Source organism: Trichoplusia ni, chromosome 15, assembly GCF_003590095.1.
Source record: "Trichoplusia ni isolate ovarian cell line Hi5 chromosome 15, tn1, whole genome shotgun sequence".
Classification (NCBI taxonomy): domain Eukaryota; kingdom Metazoa; phylum Arthropoda; class Insecta; order Lepidoptera; family Noctuidae; genus Trichoplusia; species Trichoplusia ni.
In genome coordinates, this window is record NC_039492.1 from 3,223,038 (window position 1) to 3,234,976 (window position 11,939).

Below are 11,939 nucleotides of genomic sequence, written 5' to 3' on the forward strand. Positions count from 1 at the left end.
CTAACCGTAGTAGAAGTGTTTTGCCCAGCAGAGGGTGAAGAATACCCGTATTAGAGCTTACACAATGCTGTTGTACCCATCTCAACTATTTGCGCGCTGGAAACGGCAGAATATTATGGAGCGAAATTTTTGTAACATCTCAATTACCATATTCTTACAAATAAATATCTTTACCTTTATCTACTACTCACAATAAACGGCTGAGCAGGATTCTAAACATGAGCAAAGCCCTTTCGAACTAAACTTCAACTGCATACCTTTGACATTACCTACTGCAAAGAAATGAATATTAAATCGAAATAAAATCAAGATACACAACATAGTACACAAAACCTTCAAGTATCTCGCTTTTATTATCCCCGCATCGTCCAACCAAAATGATTTCCTCATTTTCTCCAGCTTCACGTCACACTCTCCTCGCCAAATGTCCGTCATACATTACAATATGGCAGGGCGCTGACAGGCTGCTCCCGACTCTAAGGTCTCTACGACCTCACCCGTCCGCAGACCAGCAAGGTGATGCGATCAAAGTGTAGCGATAATGGCGGCTTCCGAGAGCTGACGCTATCAATTATACTTCAATAGTCTGGACGTTAACTTTATGGATTACAATCTGGTTTTGTTTATGAATCTGTTCTATATACGTAGGTTCTATAAGTACTATTCGGATAAGTATCAAAGAAGCGTATTGGAGTAGATACGCGTGTTTTAGTCTTATTTTTATATGCTCATTACAAAACAGTTAATTTTGTAGGTAAAATTGACAATCACGCAAAAATAGGAATTTTCAGCAGGCTACAGAGGTCTCTGATACACGACCTCTTTAAGCATAAATACCGCGAGACTGTAAGATAATTTATGTGCGCTCTTATATCGGTCAAGTCACTTAGAAAATAAACTCATCGATTGTTGGAGCCTTTAATTTTTTAGTATTTTACTCTGAATAGTGACAATTACAACTTTAGTGTTTTAATTAAAAGTGAAACACTTCAAGTATCTTCTCCACAGTCTTAACATTAAATTTTATAATTTAAGCTCAATTGCAAGCAGCATTTAAATAAACTATAAAAACCACCCAACATTTATGATGACGAACAATAACTCATACATGTTTAATGTAACCGCGACGCAATACTCTAGACATGACCTAATTACATACAATGTTTTCTATTTATTTTCATAACCAACATATATTACATTCAAGGTTCCCCGTCAGAAGTTAGGTCTTACTAATGTAAACAGTTTGAGCTAATTAGATTACCTAACACATGTTGTTACATTTAACGAGACGAAAAGCTTTTTAATTAATTTTCTCGTTTGATATGCACGAAGAATAGAATCAAAGTTACTACTAGTAACTTTAGGAAGCTAATATGTGTAGGTGACTAGCTGTTTCCCGCCCGCTCAAAATCGAAAATGATCCCACGGGAACGTGGGGAAAGTATCCTATGTTAATCCTGGTTTAAAACTATGTGTAACCAAGTACCTGGGTGCCGCCACGTCTTAAAATAATTATGTACAGTGTACACCGTGTATTGCGCTGTCACGCTTCCACATCCACAATAATATTATTATGACGTGTGATTAGATCCTCTGGTGACAGACGAGCAGAAAGACTGAAAGATAACAGTCGTTACAGGGTGACATTTTACTCATCCATTGGGCAAGAAACCCCTAAAACCAATTTCTGTCTTATCTCTGTACTCTATTTCACTCTGGTCTGCTGTACAGTTCTGGCGTGATTGACGTAACAGATTCTAAACCATCGTTTTTAAAAAACTATTGTAGTATATCAATCAGTTGTTTAAAACACGCTGTCAAAGTGTCGTTGAACCCGTGACGAACCAAACTTTACAACTGTTACAAAAACAGGTTAACAACAAGCCATTTGAAATGTTTAAGTGTTGCGGTTACAGTTAAATACCCTTTCAACTATTGTTACTGCAACTTTATAACACCGCTTCCTAGACATTGTAATATTGGGCAGACATATTGTAAGAAGTTTCGAAATGTTTGTTATACGGCAGTTAATACCAGCGTAAGTACTTACAAGATATACTCTCAAGTGTAGAGCTCTATCGCGATTCTACAATTTCAATAGTCCGGTGATTGAAATCCCGCTGGTTGAATGTAAAGATGTTATAAAAAAACACTTCTTGAAACTCCAAAGTGATTGAAATTAGTAGTGAATCCAGTTGAATAGTAACGTTCTTATTGTCACTCAGCTATCTCACAGTTGCTTGGTAGGAACTGATTTGTGAACAAGGTTCTAAGAAAGCTGCATGCTACATTTGTTTAAGCTTTTCAAAAAGATGATCAGCTATACAAGCACGTATTGATAAACAAATAACTGATTTATTTCAGGTGGCATATTTGATTGGTAATCTGTGTTTTTAGATAAAAAAATACCAAGAATTGAAGTGCCCATTGTAACTATCTTTCTTTGTCAAATCCTAAAATTATATTATACTATTCTAAACAAATGTATTATGATATATAATGGTTGTTATTTATTTATTTAATTATCACACTATTCTACCATTACAGGTTACTTAACCTAATGCGGTAGCTAGGACTAAACAAAGTTCTTAGTATTTATGTGAACTAGGGTTTCAAAGATTGAATTATTATGCACATAGTTGCAGGTCTAAATTCCAGCAACTGTTTTAATATGTTTAATACGGACGAGTCGGAAGAACTGTCTTCACCTTACAGTTGAAACTGTAGGTATTAATTCCGGTAACGATTTGTTATTTCATTACAATTAATTTTAGGAAAAATCTAGTCCACATTCTAAAATAATAAAAAATGCGAACTCATTTTTATTTCGTTATCGTAGGTATATCAAGTGAAAAAATCTTCTATAATCACAGAGATGAATGGATGGTAATTTGTCAGATCCCGGGCTCGCGTCGCGTGAATCCGATCGGTCTGTACAGGAGACTAGCTGGAGTTGTGGACAGCGCTAAATGATGCTGGGTGACCCAATTTGTTAAACTGTTCGTGTAATGATCGGGGTCTGGAACTATTTAGATTTGAAAGTTTTATATAATACTAGCTGTTGCCCGCGACTTCTTCCGCGTGGTTAGAAGATATAAGTTATAATTTATACCTGCCTTCTATCTATCTTGTAGGATTCAGTCAGCGTTTGCAATGTAAGCGCAAAAATGTGTTTTTTACGACCTCACATTAGAAACCTCAAAAATTGTAGCCTATGTGTTATTCTGATGTATATAAGCTATATTGTGGTAAAGTTTCATTCAAATCCATTCAGTAGTTTTTCCGTGAAGGAGTAACAAACATCCATACATCCATACTTACAAACTTTCGCCTTTATAATAGTAGTAGGATACGCGATTTAAGGTAGTTATTCGTAACTTCGTTGTTGGGTGTCTACAATATTTTACTTTTAGTTGCACTCAGGAACGATTTGTCGTTAAGACTTAAGACTTAAGATTTGCTATAAATTATTTAGATATTTGTACTGAAAATACTTTGGGGCTATGAAAGTTGCCTCCATAACGGGTGATGTATAGACAGACGAATCTTTAAAAACTTAAAGCACTGCCATTACCTTCAGAACAGAAAGTGCATTATGTTGTGATCTAAAAATAATAATAAAAAATCTTACAATAACATTTCTAGTAATTCTTGTTGCGCGGTTTAAAATGACATTTCCTTGGAGAAGAACGGACCAAAACTCCATATAAATAAAAGTTTGTTTAGATAGCTATTGTTTAGCGGCTAAGAAATTTGAGAATAAACATACTAATAAAGAAAAAAATCTGAAAAACAATTCACTTACAATTAGTACGTAAGTCTAAAAGAGACACTTGCATATCCATATATAATGATCAGCTGCTAGTACCATTTATAAATACACGAACTCATAATAAAACCCTAAAAATAAGTGCGTATACTCAGAAATAGAGTACAATAAACAAATACAGGTATTAAAAGCTCGCGCTCTCTAAAACCGCTTGTTTTTAATAGTCACGTCCGTTTCGAAGCTTACATGTTTTCAGTAGCAATATAAAACAGGAACTTTAACGATATTTATCAAGGTGAGGTTATAACAACGAATCTGTTATGAAATAAAGCTTATCGGCATTCTAGAAATAGTTCCGTTTGAGTTCGGGTGATTGCTTGCATGCGGTGTCAAGTCAGAAAGTCTATTTTACTTGTCGATGCTATAACAAATTTAACGATTTAATAGGTGTTGTGGTTTCTTAGGTTTAGGCGAATGTTAGACATTGAAATAAAACTACTTTTACGGAGGCTACCGGTGACCATGATACCTGCAAAGATGTCGAAACGTCGGAAACTAAAATCTAAAATTAACCGCGATAAAACCCGAAAAAGTAGTTTTATTTCAATAAAAAAAAAAAAAAAAAAAAAAACAATTTTTGTAAGTTTTATAATTGTGCAACAAGAAACGCTGTTGGCAGTATAATTAAAAAGAAAGGAGTCCAAAAGGGCCTGATCTCCAGAGAACAAAATATTCAAAATGAAAAGATTTTGTAATTTGTTGATGAAGCTTAACGAAAGCTCTTTTCTTACTTATTCGATATTCCTCTTGGCTACACTCAAACCCAAGTCAGCTACTCATATCAATGATAGCGTTACCACGATGTCAACTTTCTACTAAGTTCTATCGCCGCAACAAAAATAAAACGTTGGATGTGACCGCGTCCGTTTGCAGTCACCGCGAAGGTCCAGGTTTAGATTGAAAAATTAAAAATAAACAGAGTTTTGTTGACGAGGTTAACCTCAGCTGTGACAACCAGACGAACGCTTAATTACATTTGGTTTATTATCTCTCGTGTTTTTCTGCGAATGACGTGACTTGTGTACGGTCAATTTCTTACGACTTTTCTACTATTTGTGTAACACTTAACTAACGACGACCTTTCTTACGTGAACCAGTTACGTATTTAGTTTACGTAGGTTGAACATAAACTCCAGTCAAATAACTCTCTCGAACAACTTGCACTCAGACAATTACACACAACATCAGAGGCTGTACAACTCGCAGCTTCGCTGTTTTCAACTTGGAACTGTGTCATATATTTTGGCTTAAAGAATAAATTCATCTTTCTTTTGTTTATAAATAACCTGTACCGGAACAAATATACGGCACACCGTCTGAGCCGAAGGTGCGAATCGATGCGCGAGCGCCTAAAGCTCAGCCGCGAAGCGTCGCGTCGTTAGTCGCCTTGCACAGTCCGCACAGAGCACACGCGCCCACACGCGCACGCGAACCTCTCGCCGCTACGATCGCGATTACCAAACAAAAATAACTTAGCTTTCGATATTGAACAAGTAAATATGCCCGCCGCTTGAACAAATCAAGATGTCGTTTTTGTAGAATCACAGGCCGCAGTAGGGGGCTGCCGAAGCCTAATTATTTTCCGCTTTTGGCCCCTATATCACCAGCGGACGCTAAACGATGCTGCAGGATCACCGGAAAGTCTTACGGGCTGCCTTCACACCACTACATTCCAGTACTACTCACCGCCCGCTCGTCGAAGGCAAAATGTAAAATAACAAACGTATCCGGCGAACTCGGACCGCATCATTATTCACCTGAGATTAATTATGGCAACAGAAACCACGAAATCCTTCCTGACTACAGATATATATTCCCCGTACTCGACGGGTCAACGGAAGCGCAGAAAAGTTTGTTGGAACTGTTATTAGGTAAACAAGTGACCGAAGACAAGCGTTATGTGTATACAGTGCAGGAGCGGAGGTGCAGCTTGGTGTTCTCCGCGCAAATGGAAGCGGCAGTGCGAGATGGTGACGTCAGAGACGTCATGCTGGCTAAGGATTCTGATACAGTGTTAATCAAAACAAAACATGGTCGTAGTGTCTCTATGGACTTCAAGGATTTTACTGAAGATGTTGAAATGTATGAAGGTGAAGGACCTAATGCTGAGGTATTGAAACAAAGGGAAATGGAGGAGCTAGAAGAGAAAAAGAAGAAGAGAAAGCGAGCTGCTGGATTATCTTCTATGAAGAAAATATTTGAGAAAAAGGAAAAGTTGGCAGAAGTGCAAGAGTTGGAAGAAGAAAAACATCGTTTAGAGCGAAAAGCGAAAAAGCTAAATTCGAAGAGGTGAAGCATGATGTCAAATCCTTCAGCTACAATAGCTTTGATGCTCATCATATGCGATCAAAGTCTAGTATTATTACGTGCTCCAGCGAATGGCGGGAACAAATGCATCCACTTATAGAGACGTGGGACAGCGAAACGTTTGAAAAAGATGTAACTGACGACCGTATCGCACCTAAGGCAACTAAATTACCGACGCCGGTAAAAATAACTCCGCACCACTGCGAGGCGGAAATATACGAAGTCGACCGTAACGTTGGCGAAGTGTCTGTACCTTTAGAGAATGTACCGTGTGTTAACCCATTAAAACCGATGAAAACACGTCCATCTGAAACGTTATTAAGTGCTGTCAAGGAAATATCTAACGAGCGTTTAATTGAAACGGCAGACATTATCGAAAAATTTGTGGAAAGTGATAAAGTTGATTTGCTGCCAACAATAGCAGATCTCTCAGAAGTTGTGAAAAATATCAAAAAAGGCAAAAGGGAAAAAGTGGCGAAAATATCGGGACTTACATTAGATATAAACAAAGCGAAAAAGTTTATTCCTGGTCAAGTTGTGAACACGCCACAAGGTCTATATTTGTCCCAGGTCAAACCGTGGATACACCCACTGGACCTGTCTTTGTACCCGGCTTAAGTGTAAATACTCCTGCAGGACCAGGTTTAATTCCCGGACATGTCGTTACGAACGAAAATACAAATGAACCGTTTTTCCTCGCTGGCCAAGTACTACAGACATCAAATGGTGAAGAATTTGTTTGTGGACAAACAATTAAAAACAAGGATGATACTTACCGCTTTGCTGAAGGACAAACAGTCTTGTCCGAAGAAGGTCTTAAATTTATACCTGGAAAAATTATAAACACAGGAGCTGAAGAAGTTTTTGTGCCTGGTCAAACGCTTCTTACACCAGAGGGAGTACAATTCGTCCCTGGACAAACAATAACAGAAAATAGCGGCATTACTTTTACTCCCGGGCAAAATGCGAAGATCAACAATGAGTGGCAGTTTGTCCTGGACAAGTTTTACATCAAGATGACGAGCTGCATTTTGTACCTGGCGCTACAATTGCCACTCCAAATGGTCTCAAGTTTGTTCCGGGTCAGACTGTGGACATTGATGGTGAAGCTCATTTTGTGCCCGGTATCACAAAAACTACCAGCAAAAATAAACTAGAGTTTGTTCCTGGTACCACTGTGGAAACAGTTGACGGGCCTAAGTTTATCGAAGGACAAATCGTTCATACTAATTGTGGAGAGAAGTTCATGCCAGGAAAAACTATTGTTCAAGCTGATGGTAACGTTGAATTTTCAGTTGCTAAATCTATTGAAGATATAACGTTTAGTGAAGGCGCCCCGGTAGGACTACCAATCGATATAAGAACATGTTCACTTTCTGAAGAATCATTGTACGTATTTGGACATATGATACAAACATCGAAAGGAATTGAATTCTACCCAGGGCCAAGAGTACCGAAATTAGACGGCAAAGTTGTGCCAGGAAGACTTGTGAAAAATGAAGCCAATGAGTCTCGCTTTGTCCCCGGAATGATGGTTGAAGGTATTTTTTGTGCCAGGGCAGATAGTGTTCACAGAGAATGGAGAACAATTTGTTCCGGGTCAGGTTGTAGATACAGCTGATGGACCTAAATTTGTACCTGGGCAGGTCGTAAATACAAAGTCTGGACCTAAGTTTGTTCCTGGACAAACAATTCACACAATTGATGGGCCTCGATTTGTTCCTGGTCAAATTATTGAGACTAAAGCAGGCCCGACTTTCATCCCGGGTCAAGTAATTTCAACTGAAGATGAGGGCTCAAGGTTTGTACCTGGTCAAGTGGTTGATACAGAAGAAGGACCAAGGTTTGTACCAGGTAGAGTTATTGAAACAGATGATAACGGTGTCACTTTTGTCCCAGGACAAATAGTGCAAACACCTGAAGGATTGAAATTCGTTGCTCCTGATCTAACAGAAGGTGAAGAAGGACTTGAATTTTCGGTGCAAAGCTTTGTGGTTACGCCAGAAGAGTTAAAACTATTAAAAGTGAAGACAAATCCAAACGACACGACATCTACCAAGGGAGAATTAACTATTGATACAAATATGTTGCGTCAGTTATCGGAAGCTGGTATGTCCATAGGCAGACAAGTACCGGCTGAACTACCGGCGATTAATGTTGTGTTAAATCAAACAAGAAATGCTGAAGCTTTAAAGGCGTTCGTAACAGATTTTGGATTAAAAGATGAAGTAGCAAATCAATTAATGGACGTCATAACTTCTATAATAGAAATGAGTGCTCATTTAAAAACTGAAATACGTGAAAACCATAATGCAGGAACACCAAACGAAACCAAAAAAGGAAAAGCCAGCAAGAAACGTTTAGATATGCAAGAGCAGACTGGTTACACCGGCGGTAATGGTCAGACCGCGCATCAAGAGCATGTGAAAAACTCTATTGCTGCTGCTGTGCTAGCTGCCTTAGTCACGGCTGAACAGTTCGAGGAAGTTAACAACAACAATAGCAAGGAAAAGTATCAGATGATTTTGGAAGTCTATTGATTCTATCTTAGGAAAAACTATTGACGCAGATCTTGTGTCCGCCATGTTTAGTATTCTTCAAACAGAAGAAGACAAGGAAATTCTTCGTGAAGAAATTCTTGAAAACACCTCCCAGCCGAAGGTTGAATTGATTAAAATTGCCGTCAGTAGTGCCCTGAACAAACATTCCTTATCAGAAGAAGATATCATTGAGAAATTCGGTGATTATTTGAGCAGCGAGAACGAAGTGTTGGGTCCTGCATTTAAAAACATATCAAAGTGTGACACAAATCTTCTGCACCATGTATTGGGTCGCATATCAGAGTCTATTTCATTCGTCAAAAGTGACCACGAAGTCACAGAAACATTACAAAAAGCTATCGTGTGTGCCGTCCAAGAGGCCAGTAGCAAGGAATTAGAAGAGCTTTTCCAAGACAATAACAAGGAAAATTTGAAAGAGTTGATTATTCAGTCTGTCGGTCTTGCAAAAATATTAGGAATGAGGGATGTCGCATCCAACTTGTTATCGTTTGTAAACGACGAAGATAGTTTATCTAAAATTGCAAATGACGCTACAAGTTTGAATATTTTGAAAAGACTGACTGTCATGCGGAAGCTTGCTGACAAACACCAAACTTGCACACCGCGCTTCATAAATTAGAGACAGATCCAGGCCAAGCTCGCACAGATCCTTACCTAAGGGATTTGGTACGTGAGAGTGCTGCACTGATGATCGTTCCAGAGGAGACGCCCCTAATGACTTCCGAGGACGTTCCACTTAACTTATTAGACCCAGAGAACAGCCTGGCTATGGAGACTTTTTATTCCAAAGAAGAAAACAGAAAGGGGCATTCTTAATCATGAAAAAAGGTTTGCAAGCGGTTGTGCCTCGCGAAGCCAGTCGCGCTGTGCTAACGGGAGAAGTTGCATACACAGTTCTCGATGAAAATGGACTCAGACACTTTGAACCCTTACACGTATTTTCTGCATTAAACCTTAGTAAACCAACAGCTCATCGTTTCTCTATGTACAGCTGCCCCATTGTCGACGACGACGATGAGGACTTGCAATCCTTTACAGGATACTGTAACATTAGTAATAACCAAAAATAACCAGACTCGGTGGATGGTCGCGCAGATACAGCGGGTTTTGTTAGAAAGGGAAAATACTAGAAGTCGAATGAGTAGCTTGGAAACAACGCCAAGTTACAAACGATACCCGTCTCGATCTATGTCTAGTTCTAGATCTAGGTCTAGTTGTAGCAGGGAGTCCGCCTAAGGTAATTAATTGACTCGTAAGATCCCAAGCTTTACATGACAGGATGCATTGTATTTTGATATTAAAAAGTTGTATTTCATTGTTTCAGGTAGAAGACGTTGTGGTAGCATCAGCTGATTACTCAGCTGTTGCTGACGACGAAGTTTCGCTAAAAGCCGGCGATATTGTAGAGGTTCTCGACACCAAGTCAGCCCCCGGATCTAAGTAAGTACATATTTATTATTGGCATGAGCTTTGCACAACTGTGCCCTCATTGATGTATATCGTAAATAAACTTTTCGGATGTGTGTGCGATTGTGAAACTGATCGTTCCCTCACTGGATACTAAACCTCGGTTACCAAAATAATATTTCATTTAATAGTTTCTTCATACACTAATTCATACAACCAATCCAATGTTTATTGACATTCCATTTGTTTAATTAATTCTCGCCGTGACCTAATTAATTTCCATAATATAAGCCCTTGTAAAACGTTCATAAAATCATCATCTTGCATTTTATCATTAGGATATTCCTTGTCTCTAACATACAAAGAGTTTTTAGTTGCATTGTCTGCGTTTACTGTTCATATCCCTGTTCTGTAATACTTTGAACACCACATTTTGGTTCTCATAAGAGCTGACAGCCAGTGAAAGTTTCACCGGCGTAACATTCGTAAGACGATACACCTAAACTCCACACGTGCAACATAACAAACACGCAGTGACAGCTCAGAGTGGTGGGATCATGTTCGCCGGCAGGAATGTATTGCGGAAAGGTATAAATGTCAGAATGCATTTTAATAGCACCGATGCGTTCAGCATTCCTCCTGTGACTTCGATACTGCGTAAATTTAGCAGCGGGGTCGTTGCACTGCGGTTTGCGCAACGCACTATAATATATCTTAATTTACACAGTTGTTTATTTTTTATGCTCATGTTTGATACCCATTAATCTCCATTATCATTTCGACGCCATTGTATAACATTTCCCAACGTTAATCATAGAGACAGTTTGGTGCATCGAAAGATTTGGGTCAGAGTAAGCAATTCCGATCATTCCATAAATTTCCTCAATAAACAAGCCACACCGGCTGATGTAGTGTTGGAATTCTTCACAGATGTCCATTATGACGGACAGATTTATGTCCGTGCTCATGTAGATGCACACAGCTGACTAGTCAATCACGACGACAATAATGAATGGCCAAAACAACTCATGACAAATGACACCGTTCATTATTCCTGTATCACTTTCTTCCAAACCATCACCATTTACTTCACCACCACTTCTCATCACATCACCGCCTGATAACGTAATAAAGGAATACATTGTTGATGCAGGTACAGAGGCCGCGTATATTGTTACGAGAATCATTTCTTCAAAACCAGAGGTCCCTCTCTGGACTATGTGTTTAGCGTACCGACCTACAAAATGTACTATCATTGATATTGAAGACAGAAGATCGGATCATGTTGCACTGTATATATCTCGCTTGCAATATATCGTCTTATATGTTGTATCATTTATGTTGTGATCGACTTAATTATGTGTATTGTGATAATTATTGTACCATTACGCCGTAGGCTCTACACATCCATATTATATATTAGTGAGTTTGTTTATCATTTAGATTACACAATAAAGGTTTTAAGTTTCCTGCGTTTCTTTTCATTAAGAACACTTTAGGTAGGCTAGTACCTTGCCACTTACATGCTGTATATAAATGTGTCCGTGTGTTATTTGTCAATTCGCTTGAAATATATCTGCATTGCACACGACAAATGCCTACGCAATTGATTGGACGAGATTCTATAATGTTGTTTAATTATAACAATTTATTTATAGCTCACTTGATGGTAAATGGTTGTCCTACTTCTAACTAACATAAATTAGACAAATGTAATGTATATTGCAATGAATAGCTTCGGCTATACTTGTAACTGTTGTATCTAGGGGTATTCGTAAATGTACACTTTATTGATAAAATTGACGAGATCGAATTCTTGACGACTGGTCAACTCG

At 38.5% G+C, this 11,939-nt stretch overlaps 1 pseudogene; it reads left to right on the forward strand.

Annotated features, from left to right (window-relative positions):
- Positions 1 to 2,875: 2,875 nt before the first annotated feature.
- LOC113501388 lies at positions 2,876 to 11,436 on the forward strand (annotated as a pseudogene).
- Positions 11,437 to 11,939: the final 503 nt, after the last annotated feature.